Source organism: Adelges cooleyi, unplaced genomic scaffold, assembly GCF_023614345.1.
Source record: "Adelges cooleyi isolate 19-005CV unplaced genomic scaffold, UGA_ACOO_1.1 ACOO_flye_CR_arks_rails_tigmint_CR_PRNA_30, whole genome shotgun sequence".
NCBI classification, from domain to species: Eukaryota; Metazoa; Arthropoda; class Insecta; order Hemiptera; family Adelgidae; genus Adelges; species Adelges cooleyi.
Window position 1 is genome coordinate 24,290,123 of NW_026095971.1, and position 21,515 is coordinate 24,311,637.

General features: G+C 29.0%; 2 protein-coding genes and 1 long non-coding RNA gene across 6 annotated transcripts in view; 2 read left to right on the forward strand and 1 right to left on the reverse strand.

Annotated features, from left to right (window-relative positions):
- The window catches only part of LOC126838976 (uncharacterized), a 124,140-nt gene that overhangs the window by 93,879 nt on the left and 8,746 nt on the right, over positions 1 to 21,515 (forward strand). The window lies entirely within an intron of this gene.
- The window catches only part of LOC126838979 (uncharacterized), a 91,011-nt gene that overhangs the window by 41,582 nt on the left and 27,914 nt on the right, over positions 1 to 21,515 (reverse strand). The gene's annotated exons all lie outside the window — the stretch shown is intronic.
- LOC126838977 (uncharacterized) overlaps positions 16,893 to 21,515 on the forward strand; it is a 100,837-nt gene continuing 96,214 nt past the window's right edge. The window contains exon 1 of the mRNA XM_050573836.1: positions 16,893 to 16,905. The gene's annotated coding sequence lies outside the window, so the exon portion shown is untranslated. The remainder of the gene's footprint in view (positions 16,906 to 21,515) is intronic.

A 21,515-nucleotide genomic window follows, 5' to 3' on the forward strand; every position in this document is an offset into this window, starting at 1 on the left:
TGAATAAGTATCCTAAAAAGAAACCCGTTCAAATAACAAAATAAATTAGGCACAAAATGTACCTTGTAAGACCTAAAAATTTAAGTAAATAAGTAACTCCTCCTAAAATACAAAGTAGGTCTAACTGAAAAACCGGTTATTAAAGAATCACAATAAATTAGTAGTTAAAAAAACTAATTTACATTTGTAATCTTTTAGTTGGGCTAACTATTTATATAGTTCTTCCATCTAGAAATTTATCTTATTCTTTATTATCCCATATTTTAAGTAGGACCAATAAGTAATTAATAATTATTATAATACATATAGATATGCTAAGTATATGTGTGTTTAAATACTTAAAGTTTAAAAACTTTATGTCACTTTTAAAATGTTAAGTATTTTTTAATTATTTTATTGAATACAATTTTTAGCTGAATAACCAAATGTTTAGTGGACTAATATTTGATTTGAAATTGTGAATCCATAGTATTCTTCTTACTGTCTTGATGGAAAACGGTTATCGGTATTAGTGTGCCACAGTAACTAAAAAAAAAAACCAGTACAGTGGGGTCGGGGCATAGTGGGGACGGAGCATAGTTAGGTCGGGGCATAGTTGTGACGGCGAGGTCACAGGTTTACAGGAATTTTTAAATCTGAAAGTGATAAAATCACTTTCAAAAAAACGCTTCGATGCAAATCGGTAGTTAGTATTTTCAAGCCAGTACAGTCCAAACCAAGCACAGTATAAACCAGCAAAGTTAGAAAATTTTAAATGAAGGTCCTGTATTTACAAATGAGTATCAAAGCGTTAATTTGAAAGTGATTTTATCCGAGAGGACTAGTACAGTAGAGTATAGGCATAATGTAATCAAAGCAATGAGGAAACGGAGAATTCACAGGTCTACAAGAATTATTATAAATAAAAGTGATAAAATTGAATAAAATCGCTTTCAAATAAACGCTTTGACGCTCATTTGTAAATACAGAACCTTCATTTTAAACTTTCTTACTTTGCTGGTTTATACTGTGCTTGGTTTGGACTGTACTGGCTTGAAAATACTAACTACTGATTTGCATCGAAGCGTTTTTTCGAAAGTGATTTTATCACTTTCAGATTTAAAAATTCCTGTAAACCTGTGACTTCCCCGTCACCACTATGCCCCGACCCAACTATGCTCCGTCCCCACTATGCCCCAACCCCACTGTACTGGTTTTTTTTTTGCAAAAACGTAGTGGACCAAATAACACATATACAATGTCTTGTTATATTTTGTTGGAATGGTCGACGATTCATGTTTCAATTGTTTGTACTCCATAGTTTGAATTATAATCGCTTATTCTCAATAAAATTAATGTTTATACTATATACTTATATACTATATACAATTTATATTATATACTTCCATTAAAGCAATCTCACACAAACTATTTATACTTCATAGATTATATTATTTCAAAGCTATATTATACTTTTATTTTACTAGATTAACAATGTACAAAATAAAATGCAACTAAAAAACCTTTTCATAAATCCTTAAAATGTAAAGGGTGGGATAGTGAAACGGGTTTTCCCATTTAAATACATTAGAAAATTGCCGTTTTATTGCCTCATCCTGTATATTAATTTCTTAAGAAAAATCGATTTTCTTACATTTAAATTAAAATAATACGTATACTGGTACTGTGATGGAGAAAACAATAAATTTTAGCTACATATATTACTTATTAGTTAAATATTACTAACGTGTACAGCCACTAGCGGTCGGCTGTTGCCTGTTATTTAACAATAACCTTTTATGGAGATTTTAAAAATTGTGTTATTTTAATAAAAGCATAGGAGCAGTATCATAATGTTAAATGTTCACGAGATTTAATCTAGTCATAAAATAAAGTATTGTCATTTATGACTTAATTATTATTAAAATTTATCTTAATTTGTACATAGTATTAAAATAATGAAATATTTTATACAAAATTAGAGCTACAAGTTGATAAGCTAAAAAATTAAAATTAGCACGAAACAGATTATCTAGTATTAGACAATTTAAACAATCAAGCGTGAATCTCTTTAAATGAATAACAGTATAACAATATGCAAAACATTAGTTTTCCTTTAAAAAAATTGTGTAATAAAAAATACATTTTGAGGCGGTATACTGCATAAAAACAAACACTTAATCTGAATCCAAAAAACAACAGTCCTCTTCATAATTTGCAGGTAGTTGGACCTTATATATTCATAGTTGACCTTCGGTAAGGTTATATAACGCAGGCTATAAAAAACCGAGATAACGACAGTGATTTTGTCGTATCAGAATCATTAAATGTCTTAATAAGTACAAGGATAGGTTTTTTTCCCAGTAAATCGAGTGTCTACTATAATCAGTTACACGAATTAGTCGTCTGTGATATCATGTAATAAACACAATATTATGATACCGATCATTGGGCACTAACCTAATCTAACACGGATAGACGTTACCAACTGGTAGTTGTTAGTGTCTGTTCGTTTCTCCCATCTGGTACATCGGGTTTTTAGTTAAAAAAAAAAAAAAAAAATTGAAATTGTGTAAACTTAAAGTCAAAAGTGGTACTTGAGCACAAAACCTAATAGTATCATTCTGCATAGGTATACATAAAAATTTTTTAATGATTTGATCAATTTTTTTTTAAAGATTTTAGGTGTATTTGTTAAAATATACGCAATCTGCGAAAACACAGTTTCCCGGCAATTAAAAAAAAACTGTTGTGCCGAATTTTTCACCCGTTTAATATGTTATGGATACATATGAGTTCCAACTACTGGCAAATTTTCAACCCAAAAGTTTTAAAATTACGGCTAAAAACCCCGAAAAACAAAAAAACTTGTACCCCCCCTAGGGAAGTGGGAAATGGGTATAGTTTAAATTTGACACAAATTTGACGTGTGCGAGCATACCAAATAATTATTTCTTATACGTTTCAACTCGATCCGACTCTTTTTCTCGAAATTAAAGCCAATAAAAGTTCTAACTTAAAAACTCGTACGGTTTTTTTTTTGTTTTTTCAATATTCGTCTGTGAAGACTTAAACTTTTTCTACTTTTACCCCCCCCCCCCCCCCCCCAAAGTACAAACTAGATAAAATATGTGATTTATAGAGTTGCTTTTCGAAGGAATTGGTCTAGTATTAAAAAAGTTACAGTGTATACAGATAAAAAAAAAACACACATCAGAGTAAAACCAATACCTTCTAGCTTTGCATCGAAGCTAAAATAATTATAACTAATGATTGACGTATTTATAGCAACTAACTAAACTATTGAAAGTTGATGATCTTATATATTTTACCTTAGAATAAAACTGCTATTAATTTACTGAAAATTGAATACGACTCAACATTCGACAATGTATTGATTGAATTGGTTTAGACTAATTGACTACAATAAATTTAATATACCAAACTTGAGGTTGGTAGTAGTGTTGCAGACAGTAACAATTATCAATTTAAGTGGAGTTAGTCCATAATAATTTTAACCATACGAAAAGCAAATGATTAAAAAATTTAAATAAGTTTCTTAGATACTTAAATAGTTATATAGTATATCACAGTATATTCATTTAAAGGCATCTACATAGAGAATATACACCAGTGTAAATTCTATCGAAAACCACTCTAAATTAAGCGTAGGTACTCTGGAATGCGTAAAATGACAATTATTTTGATAACAGATAGACATTTTTCATTACTTGTTTGATACATGGTTTGAAGTACATTTTTAATTTTAGTTTTAAATCTTATTGTAATGATATAAATTTTCCAAAATCGGGATGATTTTAAGCCTTTTAAATTTTTATATTTTATAGAATAGGGGGGGAAGGGAATATTCTTGTTTGTAAGTTAACTCCAGATGTCAAAGATAAAAAAAACTGATAAAAACATGTTGAAGTTATGAGTTAGGCCTTTTGGGAAGTTTTAAGCAGTTCGTTTCTGTTTATAAAAGCATAAATTAACTTTATCATGTTTTAATTTTTTTTTTTTTACAAGAACAAAATCAGTTAAGCCTTAGCCATCAGAACATCCTACATATCTGGATTTTTCTAAAACTATGTATTTGTACATGGTTTGAAATAATATATTATTGGTGTTAAGTTCTAACAAGCTTAATTGATAGTACACCATCAAGAAGCATAATATTTTGTATAATATATTAAATTGGATAACTTGGTATCGCTTTTACAAACTGTGTTGCCGATAGTATAATATTTCCTACTTTTTGTTTTTTCAAACCGATAAATTCGTACACAGTTAACCTTCATAGTTTTGTAGTATAACATGAAAACACGTTATTATTTGAACAATGCACGTGTAAAATATTTTTTTGCTCGTGTATTACAACTTAGATTGAGAGGTTTTTCCCTTCGGAATATGCCTTGTTATTTAGAAGCTAGCTTGATAAATCAGAAAACACAACTTAATAAACTGTTACCTAAATAAATTGCGGCTCTTGTATGGTTATAATGATTTATCAAACTACCTTATAAATAACAAGGCATATTCCGAGGGACAGTGGTCTCTTAGTCAAAGTACAATCTAATTTGTAACCCAGAAAAATATTTACATGTATGTTTAAATAATTACATGAATTGTTTAAATAATATCGTGTTTTCGTTTTAAACTAAAAAAAATATGAAGCTTCCTGGGTACAAATTTATCGGTTTGAAAAAAAAAACAAAACGCAACAAATACTATTATACTGACAGTTACCCAATTTATAAAAGCGATACCAAATTATCCAATTTGATACACTAATCATAATATTTTTCTTGAAGGGCATTAATAAATAAACTTGTTTTTACTTAATACCAAAAATAAATTACTTCAAACTATATCAGCCATGTACAAATACATAGGTTTATAAAAAATCCAGATATGTGTAATATTCTACTAATTTAGAGTTATTATCGATAGAAAATACACGGGTGTAGAAGCCTACCAATAATGTCAAGGTGGATTTTCTTCGGTTACATTAAACCCGGTCTATGTATTAATTCTGATAGCCTAAGAACTCGAAGTAAATTCAAAACGAAAAGTAAAAAAACAAGTATCATCTTTCCCTTGAAGGAAACATATTGGAACATGAATATGTCTTGTGCCTTTCCCCTGCCCGAAATTAATTTACTACTACCATTTACTTATACAACTTTCTTAGTGTGCTGGTTTATACTATGCTTGGTTTGAACCTACTGACCACAGGTTCGAATCGAATTGTTTATTTGAAAGTAATTTTATCACTGTTACCTCCCCGTCCCCACAATTCCACTGTATTGGCTTTATTATACATATAGATTTAGCTGATCAGTCAGACATCGTACCACAATATAACATAATGTTGAAAACAATGTGTACAATTGCATAAAATGTATTATCTGCTCTCAACATACTGCTCTGGCTACTCATTGTGTTTAAATAAAATATCGAAATAATCGAAAACTAGAAGAAAAATAATATATAGACCATGGTAAATGTCTTGCATATGAACTATTATCTTCAGCTATATATAATATACAGGGTGCTCCACTTATCGTGTACTACTCAATATCACATAGGGTTTTTAATTGAGAATAATGTACTAAAATTGTTGACTGGTCGATAACCAGTTTCGGATAACTATTTATTTTCACATACACAACATTGAACGTAGACCTTTCAAGGGAGGGCGGCTAAAGAAATTTCTGGGAAAAGATATTTCTTTAGCCGTCCTCAAAATTATTTTTTTCATATTTTTTTTATACAATGTGTCCTCAATTTTTCACAATTATTTTTTGGTTTTACCTCATCCCAACTTACTTTTTTTGCTGGTAATTTTTGAAACTTAAAAGGTCACGTACATATTTGATTAACTTTTTAAATTGAGAATAATATACTAAAATTGTTCACTGGTCGATAACCAGTTTCAGATAAATATTTATTTTCACATACACACCTAGCATAAACGTAGACCATTTATATATTTTCAAGGTAGGGCGGCTAAAGAAAATTTTGTGGGAGAGATATTTCTTTGGCCGTCCTCCCTTTAAAATACATAAATGTTCTACGTTCATGCTAAGTGTGAAAATCACTGTTCATTAAACGCTTCTATGGAAACCTGTCGATAGTAGGTTCAAACCAGTTTAAGCAAACCTAATTCTATTTTTCAGACTTAAATCCCTAAAACTGCTATCCCTTCATTGCCTTCTAGAGGAATGAGTTTATGATATTTTTTTTGGTTTATCTATGTTTATTGTTAGCATTATGTTAAAAGAATATTCCACAGAATTTTGGAACTAAAAAGACTATTTTTAAAAAGGTATAAAGTATTGTAGTTTTATATTGAAAAATATGTAAATTTTTTTTATGTGTTTCTCGGTTTTTGAAGGGAAGGGGGTGTTTTTTAATAATGTTTTCTGTTTAAACGATTTCTGTTTTATAAAATTGCTACACGAAAAAATCAGTTCAGTGGCTTGGGTGATATCGTTAGTACAGACAAAAAAAATTGTTTTTTATGTATACTGTTGATCGCAACCGATCCCTACATCGTATTATGTTATTGGATTATTTTGTTTAGCATAGCTAGTGAAAACATTGGGCGATTGTGTACACTGCACGGTATAGCTGAGTCTTGAACACAAAAACAACGGCTAACTTAACACAGAACCAAAATTTAACAGTGAATACTATTCGACCTAAATATAATTTTTAGAAAAAAAGAAATATGTTAAATTCAAATTTCTTATACTTTTGATAAACATCACAAAGGCATAGCTCTGGGTAACATTTTTAAATTTGACAAAATTCTCAGGGAGTTCTAAGAGATTTTAAATGTCCTGAAGTTTCCTAGAGCTCCCCCTCTCTCCAATTTAAGGAGCTGATAGGTAGTTTTTTAGGAAAATATTTTAAAGGGGACACCTAAAATTTGCTCGCTTCGCTCCGTTAAATTACAGCCCTTAACATAAAAATTTAAAAAGAAATATGAGAAACGTTAACATTTTTAATAATACAAATCAACTAGTTTATAAAAAAAAATTAACAATATTGATACCATTTTACTTTTATTAGTCACCTTATCGATTTTTTCATCCGAGTCTACACCGATTCAAAACCCTTTCTCGATATACAAGACCCTACGACTGTCCTATAAATGACGAGGTGCTCCTTAGTATGGTTTTTACATATCTCTATTTTACTTAAGGGATTCTTTCCTTTAAGATTTCTTTATGAGCCTTCATTAATCATTTTTGAAACTCAAAAACTATCAATTTTTAGGGAAGTTCATCCCTACTCATTGAAAATCAAGAAAAAAAAATGTATTTATTGTATATCTTAAACTTACGGCGAGCAGTTTAAGTATAAAAGTTTGTCTGTACAAATATTAAAGTAAGACAGACGTAGTTTGGCTCAAGTGCGTATTCTTCGCACGCGTTTTTTATTATTTACATCAAATACAGTCTTGCAGTTTTGTTTGTACATTAAAAATACCGAAAAACTGTGAAATTAAATAAGTTATAATTAGGTAATGCTCCAATAATATTTTCTACATAGTACTAGGGAAACCAGGCCGTTAAATACACAACCAATATGATAATACCATCCAACACAATAAATTGATTAGCATGACACTTAACTAAACTATTGCTCATAAAAAAAGCTGTCAAATCAATTAATTCAAGATCGCTTAACAACTTAAAGGTCTGGCCTTTGTTTTAGATTAAACACAATTAACATAAGGCACTTTGTTATAAATTATTGCAGGAAATGTTTTTGAACGGAATTATAAATCGCAATGTTCATTTTAAATGAACTCTAATGTACCAGACATTATTATCATAGCGTCGGCAAAATCATTCCGTTTACCGATGCGTTGGTATTAGATATATACTCGAAAATATATTTGGTTTTCTTTATGTACATATATTATATCCTATATATATGTATGCTTGTATCATATAAGTGTATATTGTTGACAACACTATAATTGTATTCTGTTGTTAAGTAGATTAAAGATATAGAAGTTATATCTGTGAGTACAAAAAAAAATTAAAAAAAAATTGTATGTATACAGTTGATTGCAACCGATCCCTACATCGTATTTGTTATTGGATTTTTTTGTTAAGCATAGCTAGTGAAAACATTGGGTGATTGTGTACACTGCACGGTATACCTGAGTCTTGAACACATAAACAACGGCTAACTTAACACAGAACCAAAATTTAACAGTGAATACTATTCGACCTAAATATAATTTTTAGCAAAAAAAAAAAATATGTTAAATTCAATTTTCTTATACTCTTGATAAACTTCATAAAGGCATAGCCCTGGGTAACATTTTTAAATTTGACAAAATTCTTATAGAGCTCTAAGAGTTTTTAACTGGCCTGAAATTTCCTAGAGCTCCCCCTCTCTCCCATTTAAGGAGCTGAAAGGTACATTTTTAGGAAAATATTTCAAAAGGGACACCTGAAATTTGCTCGCTTCGCTCCGTTATAATACAGCTCTTAACTTAAAAATTGAAAATTATGTATGAGAAACGTTAAAAATTATAATAATACAAATCAACTAGTTAATAAAAAAAAATACAATATTGATACTATTTTACTTTTATTAGCCACCTTATCGATTATTACATCCGAGTCTACACCGTTTAAAAACCCTTTCTCGATATACATGACTCTATGACTGTCTAATTAATGACGAGTAGCTCCTTAATATGGTTTTTACATATCTCAGTTTTCAGAAACCATGATCACATCTTACTTGTTTGCAGCGGTGCAACTAGATCTTCAGGTGTACCAGTGTAAAACAAAATTGTATGTCCTTATGACCATGCCACCTTACTAATTTATATCACAGTTTTTGGAAAATTACCATTCAGACAATCGATTTCACATTACTTCTCTAAATAGAATTTTTATCTAAATCCTAGGCTTACATTAATATTTGAAGGCGCCGTCTGAGAGAATGGGGGTGCTATGCTTTTTAGATAGTACAAGGGAAAATTAGATATTTTTATTAATGGTTGTATCATATTTTTTTTAAATTCATACAATTAATTAAAGAAATAGGTTCAAACCCGTTCCCATCATTACACTTTTTTGTATTTTCTTACAACTTGTATTCAACTTTTATGATAATTTATACAGTAATAAATCTAAAATTATAAGCTGATTAAAAGTGAGACCTGATATTAATTCGTAGTCACCGACCCCAAAAACATATAATTTGGCCACTTTTGATGTCTTTTACACAGAAATCCAGAAATTTTTTTTAGCTTCGATGTTGGGTAACACTGCTTAAAGCATGAAAAAATTCTTAATAATAAAACAAAATTTGTTTTTGTTTACTTTTTTATGCAACGTCGGCGGACCTAACCTAAAATGTTTAAATAACTTAATCAATTATTTTAGGCGCGAATTCACCTTCATATTTGGGTTTTTTTTATGCCAACATAAGTTTAGGGTGTTTTGGTCCATTATATATCATGTATACATTTTGTGGTGATTAAACTGGTGAGATTTTAATACATGTACTTAAGGTTCATACTTAAATTTTACACATTTGGTATGTTCAAAATATCAGTTTTTAAATTCGCTAATCAAAAAAAAAACTGTGTTAAAAAAATGTATAAAATTATACCAAAAATAAGACCCAATAATACAGTTTGGGAAAAGTTGGAAAAGGGCAGATCTAAAGTAAAAAAAACCAGTACAGTGGGGTCGGTGCATAGTGGGGACGGAGGATAGTTGGGTCGGGGCATATTGGGACGGGGAGGTCACAGGATTACAGGAATTTTTAAATCTGAAAGTGATAAAATCACTCCCGAAAAAACGCTTCGATGCAAATCGGTAGTTAGTATTTTCAAGCCAGTACAGTCCAAACCAAGCACAGTATAAACCAGCAAAGTTAGAAAGTTTTAAATGAAGGTTCTGTATTTACAAATGAGCATCAAAGCGTTTATTTGAAAGCGATTTTATCCGAGAGGACTAGTAAAGTAGAGTATTGGCATAATGTAATCAAAGCAATGAGGAAACGGAGAGGTCACAGGTCTACAAGAATTATTACAAATAAAAGTGATAAAATTGAATAAAATCGCTTTAATCGCCTAAAGATTTTAGTTGTTTTTGTTAAAATATACGCAATCAGCGAAAACACAGTTTCCCGGCAATTAAAAAAAAAACTGTTGTGCCGAATTTTTCACCCGTGTAATATGTTATGGATACATATGAGTTCCAACTACTGGCAAATTTTCAACCCAAATGTTTTAAAATTACGGCTAAAAACCCCGAAAAACAAAAAAACTTGTACCCCCCCTAGGGAAGTGGGAAATGGGTATAGTTTAAATTTGACACAAATTTGACGTGTGCGAGCATACCAAATAATTATTTCTTATACGTTTCAACTCGATCCGACTCTTTTTCTCGAAATTATAGCCAATAAAGGTTCTAACTTAAAAACTCGTACGGTTTTTTTTTTGTTTTTTTAATATTCGTCTGTGAAGACTTAAACTTTTTCTACTTTTACCCCTCCAAAGTACCAACTAGATGAAAATTGCGATTCATAGAGTTGCTGTTCGAAAGAATTGGTCCAGTATTAAAGAAGTTACAGAGTATACAGATAAAAAAAAACGCACATCAGAGTAAAACCAATACCTTCTCGCTTTGCATCGAAGCTTAAATAAAAGTTATAAATAACGACAAAGATTGATGAAAATGAGTGTTGAGCACCAAACTTATCTTTGGTAACTTTTTTTAAGAAATAAAAAGAAAAAGGAAGGTGGTTAATAAATGATATTGAGATGTACGCATGAACTGACTTGATTTGACAGAACAATGCAAGACTATATAAAACATTATTGTTAGAGTAAATATAGAGTTGGAATTGGTGTTCTTATTCTAATAAATTTAACTAAATTGAATTAAATTGAATCTAAGTTTTTGGTTGTAAGTAGTAAAATTATATTTCATAAACATCAATACAATCTTACATGATTGCAATGGTGCAACTAGATGTTTAGGTGTACCAGTGTAAAACCAAATTATATGTCCTTATGACATTGCCGCTTGAATTTATATCACTGATTTTGGAAAATTACCATTCTACAAACGCTTTCCCATTACTTCTCTAAACATAATTTTTATCTAGGTCCTAGGCTTACATTAATATTTGAAGGCGCCATCTAAGAGCATGGGGCTGCTATACTTTTTATATAGTACAAGTGAAAATTAGATATTTTTATCAATTGTTGTATAATATTATTGTTTAAATTCATACAATTAATTTGGATGTTGAAATGGCCACGACAATTAACAATTATAGCATAATAATACATATATTATTTGGAAAGTAAACCATAAATAAATACACTATTAATTAAATGGTTCATGGTTGTGTTGAAAAGCTGTAACTTTTATGCTTGACAACATTTTAGAGAAAAAGTAACGTTATGACCTCAAAAACATTCACCTCTTTAAATTGTGTTGTATACAAATATTTAAACTCTAATTTCAACCTAAATTAATTTAAATTCTATGTGATGTAATTTTATGATATTGTTGAAAAAATAACAATAATAACCCCAGTACAGTGGGATTGGGGCATAGTGGGGACGGAGGCACAGGTCTACAGGAATTATTATATCTAAAAACGATAAAATAAAAAACTATTAGTAGAACATACAGTTTGTTGGGAGTAGATAATATATTTTATGAAATTGATCACATAGTTTTCAAAATAATGTTAAACTGTGTTACGATATCTGATAAAATCACTTTTAATTAAACGCTTCTATGCGAATTTGTAGATAGTACATTTAAACCAGTTTAGTCCAATCCAATTCTAATTTTCAAACCTCAATCCCTAAAACGGTTATCCCTTGTTTGCCTTCGAGAGGAACGAGTTTATGATCTTTTTTTTAGTTTATCAATATTTATTGGTAGCATTATATTTAAAAAATATTCCACAGAATTTTGGAACTATAAAGAACTATTTTTAATAAGGTGTTAAGTATTGTAGATTTCTATTGAAAAATATGATATGTTTTTGGTGTGTTCTCGATTTTTGAAGAGGAAGCAGTTTTTTTTTTTTTAAATTTTGTCAATAAAGAACATTTTGGGTACGATTTCTGTTATGATATCGTGAGTACAGACAAAAATAAAAAAAACACATAGTATTAAGTAAATACAATAACTTCTCAGCTCCACACCGATTCTAAGCATATTAAGCATTTGTTTAAATAAACGAACACAGTTAAACTACAAAAACCTATTAGGATTCTGGTTTTCCGGTTGATGTATAATCCCATCGATAATTCACAAGTAGAACATTTAGTTTTAAGAGCTGACAAAGTCGATTGTCGTCCAAGAAACTTTTACCAACTCCACAATTTAAGTAAGTATTTCTATTAAACTCTAAAAAATGTTATTTCGGTAAAACTAAAAAAAGACATGAGCCAAATGAGTCAAAAGTAATGGTGTTAAAATCAGCAATAAGAACTTTGTATTGCTAGTTATTTTTTTATCGATTCTTAATCGTTTTACACAATCCACATTTTGGATAGATATCTATAATAGATTTTGGTTTTTTGTGATATTTGGATTGAATTGTACTAAAGGATGTGTAGTGAAAATGGGCAGTTTTTAAAATCGTTTTCATAATATCTCACTGATAATGTAGACTTGCGTATACAACCAAGATAAAAAAAATATATATTTTTTACCCCAAGTCAAAAATTCAATATTTAGTAAAATGATTAAGATTTTCCATTATAACTTTAAGTTATAATGAAGAAAAGTTAATAAGAAAAGTTTAAAATAATAAGAAAAGTTTAAACTTTAAAAAGTTAAAAACAATTTCACTTTGCAGAGAACTAAATTTAGCATAATACACGTATACAGTTTTTTATTTTTAATATTTTTCTCTAATCGCCAAATAGAATTTTCAAAATTAAAAACATGCAAAAACTAGTTTAATATTTAAGGTAAATATTAATTTTCTTTTTGAAAAATGATATTTTCTACGCTGTAGACTAGTTTATTTTACATCAAAATAAAATAAAAATAATTATAAAATAACAATTAACAAAAATACAAAATTAAACCCGAATTATAGAAATTTGGGGAGCACGTAAAAAAACCCAAAAAAAAATCGGCAGAACCGTTTTTTTACCAAAAAATATTTTCGCCGAAAAATAAATGATCAGAAACACAAACTAATAGAACTGTATTTCTACTGAACTATAAATTAAAAGAACAGTATTGTAGCTGAAAACAATTTTTGGAACAAAATAAATCGGCTAAAAATATTTTTTCGATCCGTATTTTAGCCGACTCATATTTTTTTTATCAGTTTATTATTTATTATCTGATGAACTATACGCCTAATACCTATAACTAATATTGCAAAACATTGTTTTTTAATTTAATGAACACTATTTTAATTTGTAAGAGACTGATAGCCTTTACTTAATGATCGATTGTGGATGGCGGACTCTGTTACAGACATTCTATATAATAATAATTATGTTATAATTATAAAAGGTAGGCTTACTTGCCTTATAAGTTTGTATCCACTGGCATAAAATATCGAGTCGGTTGATTAAACAATTAGTTCCTCTAAATTCATAAAAAAAACGCCTCTTTGGTTAGATTATATAGAAATAATAGATCTCACGAGCTCAAACACTTCAGAAGGTCAATCACGCATGTGCTTGGAGAGCTTAGTCCGTTACAGTATAGCCAATATTTCATATTATGAAAGTTTAATTATTGCTACCCAATCAATTGTCATATTACATAATATTATAATACATTATTTTTCATGCATATTTCTTAATATATAATTAATAAAATTCTCTATTTCTGTACCAACTATTGAATAGAAATTAGAAAGGGCTAGAGTGGAGATCACAGTAATAGAAGTTACAGAACATTTTTTTTTTATAGCTAGTGTTGACTTTTAAATGATAATGATTCAACTGAACAAAACTACAAAAATAAAAATAAATGTCATAACAAGTATATTGGACATAGATGGATTTCCGCCTCAAGTTACTTCATGCAAAAAAAAAAAGTGACGAAAATGATTTTCGTTACTTCTTTATTCAAAATATGCAAATTTTAAAAATGATATTGCTTTATTAAATCTTGTTCAAATCACTAAACCGGTATTTAAGGCTACCATGACTAGAATAAGGTCTTAAATAATGGCATTCCAGTTTTATGTATGTATATATTCAGTTTCCGATTTTAATACCTTTTCAGAAAATAAATTATCGTTAGAAATCAAGTTTATCTAAACAATATAAATGAGCACTTTCTAAGAAGAATTTAATATAAATTATTGATTAAATATTTCAACACCCTACCACAATGAATAATATCTATAGGTCCACCTTCTCCTTCAACTGACTGACTCCCATTGCTAACCATAACATCTCAAACCTCTGTTTTGCCAATGGTTTAGTTAGGATGTCTGTAACCTGAATCTGCGTGTCAATATTTTGTAGTTGAAATAGACCTTCCTCGTACTTCTCTCGAATGAAATGATACTGCGTCTGAATGTGTTTTGTTCGTCGATGAAACTCCGGATTTTTCACTAAACGTAAATCTCTTTAATTATCAATGAATAAAATTGTTTGGATATCTTTTAATGAAATTAAACTTTATATCAAATGAGTTAACCATATCATTGACTTAATCGCTTCACAAGCAGCTATGTACTCCAATTCTGTGGTTGATAAGGCTACCGTTTTTTGTCGATGTGATGTCCAAGAAATGACAGTTGATTTATGTCTAAATACATATCCTGATGTTGACCTCTTAGTTTGGACACAATTTGCAAATTCCGCATCACTAAAAATTTCCATACACAACTGTTTAGTACTATCCAAACATAACCCATAATTATTGGTTCGTTTTAAATAGCGCAAAATAGGTTTTACCATGCTCCAATGTACTTGTTTTGCCTCTGATAAAAAACGACTAACATAGCTAACAGCATATGCTACATCTGGTCTCGTTACTGTTGATAAAAACAATAAGCACCCGACCGCTTGTCGGTATGGAATTTGATCACCCGTTTGTTTTAATTCTTTATCTAGGTCAATTGTATTCGTTTTATCAATAGGTATAGACAACTCCTTTGCCTCATGCATGTTAAACTCTTCAATCACATTTAAAGCATAATTCGATTGATGCTCAAATAATGGACGATTGGGTAATTGATTTATTTGCATGCAAAGAAAGTGTTCAAAATTACTCACTTTTACCTCGAATTCTGCTTTTAAATGTGACAAGAGTTCTGTAATTGTTTCTTCATTACTTGCTGCCAAATGACCATCGTCAAGTCAAACTGGCCAAGTGTTAAGCAATACAAATAGTAGAGCAGTAGCACTGTTGCTTATGAAAGTAGGAGTGAAGTGTGGTTATGAACTAAAGAAATAGCATACTTGGCCGTAATGTACATATACTACTTGATAGGTTGAAATTTATGAAAGGGGGTTTGAAACTTGGCTTTTTTTACTGTTAGGTTTTTGTTAGGGATTAATATAAACGAGTAGAGAATTTTTGAAACGCGCGCTGTATTTACTTATCTGAAAGATACTCTTATGATTAATATTATGTAAAGATGTCGACCGTTCAGTTTATTGGTTTGAATTCAATCCTAACTGAATTCAAATGGTACCTATACCATACGGAAAATATATTAGTGTTTTTTAATCAAAAAACGATTAAAATTAATTAAAAATTGTAATACCTCTTAGATATACGTTTTAATTTAGAAAAAGTCATCAGATCTTTCTAGAGGATGATTTTTTTTCGGGATCATATACAAAAAAGAATATTTTCATCATCCTCATTTTTCGTTTTTTTGTTAATTGTTAAAATAAATTTTAAATAGTTAACAGAATTGTTTTTATTTTTGTCTATTAGTGAAATAGCTGTAATTTTGTATGAATAAAGTATCGTTCAAGTTAGATTTTTACCTTACAAAAAAATCAGTTTAACGATCTAGGAAATATTATGGGTCTGGTAAAAAATTTATAAATATATTTATATATATATGAATTTTTTACTGTGTGTAATTTGGTCCAACTTGAGAGATTAAGATTTTAGTGAAAGTTTTTTCCAATAGATGGCGCTACTTAGACAAATATCACAGCTGACAGCTAATCAGCTGACAAATGGACGGTTGACAGCTGATAATATTTATTCATAGTTTCTGGTAAAAAAGCGATGGTTTTACATATCATATTTTATAGTTACCATTTTAGTCTTCGATAGATTACCACCTTGACTGTAACATTTCAAAACATAGCCCAAAGAATCAGGACAGCACAGAGTCCTGTACATGAATCTCGAGAACAGCACTATTGTTGATGAAAACGAAACCGTAAATTTGATAGTGACAGCAAACCAGTCGGGCACTAATACGTTGACCATTTTTTCCATAGGGATGGGGATAGGAATAGAGATGGTGATGGAGTTGTAGTTTGATAATAAAATATAATCATAATAATAACTAATAATAAACTAATAATTTGTATAACTTGTGAGTACTATGTTTCAATTGTATTTCTTAACCCGTACACGGGCAGCTAGTATATATATTTATTTATTTATTTGTTAATTTATTTATCATCCTAAAACTGTCTCGTAAAACCATAACCTTCACACCTCTAAGCCAGAGACAACAGTATTTAATACAAAATGTATTTTACTTGTTATTTGTTTTTCGTAGAAAAAAATGAACATCTTCTGTGTATTGATTTTTTTTTTCTTCATGGATATTGTGGCATCTAATTGGAGTAATTTTTTGATTTTCACAATTACTTAAAGTAGTTAAAATTTGAAATAAATTAAATATTTCACTTTTTTACAGATATGTATTTGGATTTTGTTTACGTTACAAGTCAGTAACAATTTCATTTTATAAATAAATGTTTTTTAAGTTTTTAAAATCCACTGTTTTTATACAAATTTTTAAAATTATGTAACATAGCTAATTTCATGAAAAAAGCTTATAAAAAGAATAATTTAACTTTAGAAGATGGAACTGAAGCAAGTAAGATATTAAATTTAAAATAATACACTAATATATACAGACGCTTTGTTATATGTACCTTATAGTCAAGGTATCAGTAAATTTAAAATTATAGTTTTTATCAACAGTTAAAAAAAATGCACCGGATATGTAGAACAGTGTACATAGTAATATAATGTATAAATTAGCGATTTCTAATAATCTAATCGACGGAGAAATAGTCGGGTTTAAAATTATTCTAAACATTTTTATGGTACCTAGTTTAATTTAATTTTAATATTTTAGTATAGCAAAAATCTTCATTTGTTTATTCTAGATGCATTGGAGTATCTAATTGAGGCAATGGTTGATGATATCAATGATGATCTTAACTACCAAGATTTCCGTAATCATAAGTATATTATTAATAAAAAAAATAAAGACAAGAGTAGAAAAAAATATTTGAAAATAATATAAAAAAATGCATGTCAAGTTTATCTTTATGCAATTGATAAGTGTCATAATTATTATATTTTTCACTGAAATCTAAATAAAGGCTTTATGAAAAAATACTGATGTTAGATCTAGCAACCTCGTCAGATAAATATATTTTATTCTCATCCCAAAAACTGCATCAATTCAGTCATTACATTTTATAAGGACTCCCTAGTCTATATATTATAATTTGTTTCTATTTTGACCTCGTCTTTTAATTTATAATTATACAATGTAATAATTTACTATAGCAAATCCAATTAAATATCATTAATTTATACAATGTTAATTTCAGGCAAAATTAATTTTTTGATCACTGTGCCGGGTAACAATTTTTGTTGAATTTTATAAAAAAATTTCTAATATTTCATTCCTATTGAATATTTGAAAGAAACTTTTATCGTAATGAATATATATTGGAGTATATTTTTTCCGAATAATTAATACACATGATTTTTCTACCTTGCAATTCGTCCTACTGTTTGTAATAGAATAGCAAATTAAATGTAATATAATTGATTTATGTGTTGTTAATTTCAGACAAAGGGATCTTATCCTTGAAGTAGAGGGTAATAATTTTTTATTGCACTTTATGGAAGCGTTTCCACACAACTGTTTTTTATTCTTAATGCACACAAGATTTTTGTTTAAATTTTAGAAGAACGAACTCTACCAAAATTGCTAAGTAAAAACCCCATTTTATATTACATATTTTATTTACTTATTCAATATTTATTAATTATAAATACTTTGAGAATAGTCATATGTACCAATCGGTTTCAATAAAACAAATACGAATATATATTAAAGTTTCTTTTGTTTTAGAAGCCAATCATTTCCTCGAAATAATGCTACGCGACATGGAAACTATAACACGTAAATATAAAATTTAAAAAAAATAGTTACATATTTTTGTAGTTACGATTTATAACTTAAAGTCATATTGCTATATATTATGTTTAATATTTAAGCTATTAAAAAACATTTGAATTAGAATTAAAAACATTTATTTTTATCATTATAGAATATAAAATAATATTTTGCATTTATAAATATTGGTCTACTTAGTCTCAGTTATAGAGTGAATGATATGTATAAAATATGTCAACTGGGATTTATTAAATGCTTAATAGTATTTTAATGTATTTGTTACAGGCTTAAGGATGTCAAGATATTCAAGACGTAATTACGATTTTTTTGATAGTAAACAGCCTCTATTTAGAGTTGATAATTGCTTCATATGTGATTTGATTTATTTATTTTGTATATCACATAACAATTTTAAAAAATTCGACTTTTTGTCGAGGAGAGAAGGAGGGAGAATGAGACTTAGTAAAAATTTAAGGTGATGTTTTGATTGTAAATTAAATAGAAAAACGAATATTATTGCACCTCATCAACTTAAAGTTGGCTACTATATTTATGTGAATTATAATCTTTGGGATTTCAAGTTTACAAAGAATACATTTGTTGAGTATCAACGCTAATAAGTGGTTGTATAAAAAGTTAGTTTTGTCACAATTCTTTGTAATGCAATGCAACAATTATGTATAAATAGCGACTAAAATATTATTTATTTTTATGATTTCTTGGGAACACGGATCATTTGATAATCATTATCATAGAAACCAATGAACTGAGTGTCATTGTAGATAGGAGAAGAAAACTCGTTTTTGAAGCTTTAAAAATTATAATTCGACGTCGTTTACTAGGTAAATATTTTTATATTAAGTTGTATGGTTTTTGAATACCGTCAAATAATTATGTATATATAAGTATTCTTCTTCTTGCGAGTGCCCTTGCGGCTCTATAATTTAAATATAAATATGCAGGGTGATCCAACTAACGTAGGACACTCCTTTTCTCGGAAAATATGAATATTTTGAGAATTTTTTTTCCCTAAACTTTTAGATACATATTTTACTTCATTTTCCAATATTTAGAATATTCTTATCTTCAACCCTTATATGTTAAACAAGCATATAGCATTTGGTTTTTTAAATGAAAACGTATGTTTTTAATTTTATAAATCTGTAGACAACATTTTTAAAACAATTTTAGCGTTTGAATTTCTAATTTTTAACTATCTGTTCGTTTGCTATGACTTCATAAAGATTTGAATTTAAAATCAATATTTGTTAGTTTATCTGCTATTAATAATTATATTGACCCTTATCGGTAATACTGTTTTGATAATCAGACATAAATAACCTTCGCTTCACTTTTTTTTTTATATTATGTGAACAATCGATTCTTTATCTACTTGCTCGGACGCAAAGGTCACCTAGTATAACCGTCATCCGTTCAAATGTCTTATCAGTAGACTGTACATTATCTAAACCCCTATTTGCATTATAAAGTATGATTATATTATAACGATGATATTATCACATTATCATTATCATTTTGTTGTAATTCGGTATCTGTATTTACTATTTAGTACATAACAAGACGACACATATAATTAAGCAATTTAATTTTAAAAAATTATTATTAAATTTTAAATATTAAGTGTGCTACACATATTTTGTGTTGGCGTTCGACACAGCATACTATTCAACCGCGTTATTGTTAGTTTAAGCTTATTGGTTCATTATTATTATTGGTCTATTGCTCACCTGATTTTTATTTAATAAACTGTTCTAATTGTTCCATAAGATTACAAACAAATTTCTATTTTATTTTATACACTTCCACCTACTTATAACTTAACTGCAACGTATACGAATGTTGTACTTCTCAAGTTGTATGGTTTCTGAATACTATCAAATAAATATATATATATATACAATCCATATGGTCTACCTTTTTAAAAACTGGACATATAACAGATATAAGCCACGGGCATGGTATTTAATCATGTTCCGATACTTTAATAATCAAATTGTGTATAATTAGTTAATTGTTGTACTCCTTTTTTGAGGCATTAAGAAATTATTTCATCTTCTCCAGCCGCCTTTCCGTTTTTGAGCATTTCCAAACCAACTTCTACCTTTGTTCTTGATGGTTCTTTGTTTTGCTCTACTGAGTCACATTCTTCTATAATTGTCCTTTCATTATGTTGGTTTAATACGTTTTTTTTAACTCATCTGCCATCTTTCCGTTTTTGGTCAATAACGTTCCATTTTCTCCTCCAATCATTGATGATTTACGTTTAAATCCTTATTTAACTTCATGCTTTTAAAAAAATATTCGCACATTATTCTTTCTACTATTTTATATGAGTTGTTCTTTCTTTTTCCCATGCTCATTTGTTCATCCTTATTGTTCTTTTTACCTCTTGCTGTTTCATGGCTAGTAGTCGTTAATTTTCTTCTCATGGGTCCTGCAAAACTTATAATTGGGCTTTATTCCTGTCTTTCGTGGAGTTTTTACACTGATCATTAAACCATGTTTTTTTTCCTCCTCTGAGAATCATGACCCAATACGGTTTTTTTACCGCTGTTTCTACTGTTCCCCATAACTTGTCTGTAATTGTTTCATATTCCAAATTGGAAAGATAGTTTTTTAATTTTTCCTGATATTCCTTGGCTTGGTTTTCTTTCAGTAGCTCTTTGTTGATTTTGTTTTTAACTATCTTTGTTCTGCCATTTCATTAAAATCTTTAGTTTGCTCTTTGCCTTTACCAGGAAGTGGTCAGAGATCGCCAGTCAACGATATGTGATTTATTTGGTTTCTTATCCTCTCACAAGGTGATATCCAAGTCTGTTTGTGAATGTTTTTGTGTGGAAACATTGTAATGCTTACGACCATGTTCTTTGCTGCTGCAAACATAATCAATTTGTTTCACACGATATGATTGTCGTCAAAGTTCCATTCTTATACATTGATCGCATGTTACAGGTTCCAATACATAAATCCGTAAGCTCCACGTTCCGAGGCAATGTTTGTTTTTCTAAAATCAAAGAATTTTATTTAAAAGGGTTGGGTGATTAGCGCTGCCCTAAAACTCCAATAATAGGGGGCCCAACGCCACTAGGGTACGCGGGGTCATTAAACCCGTC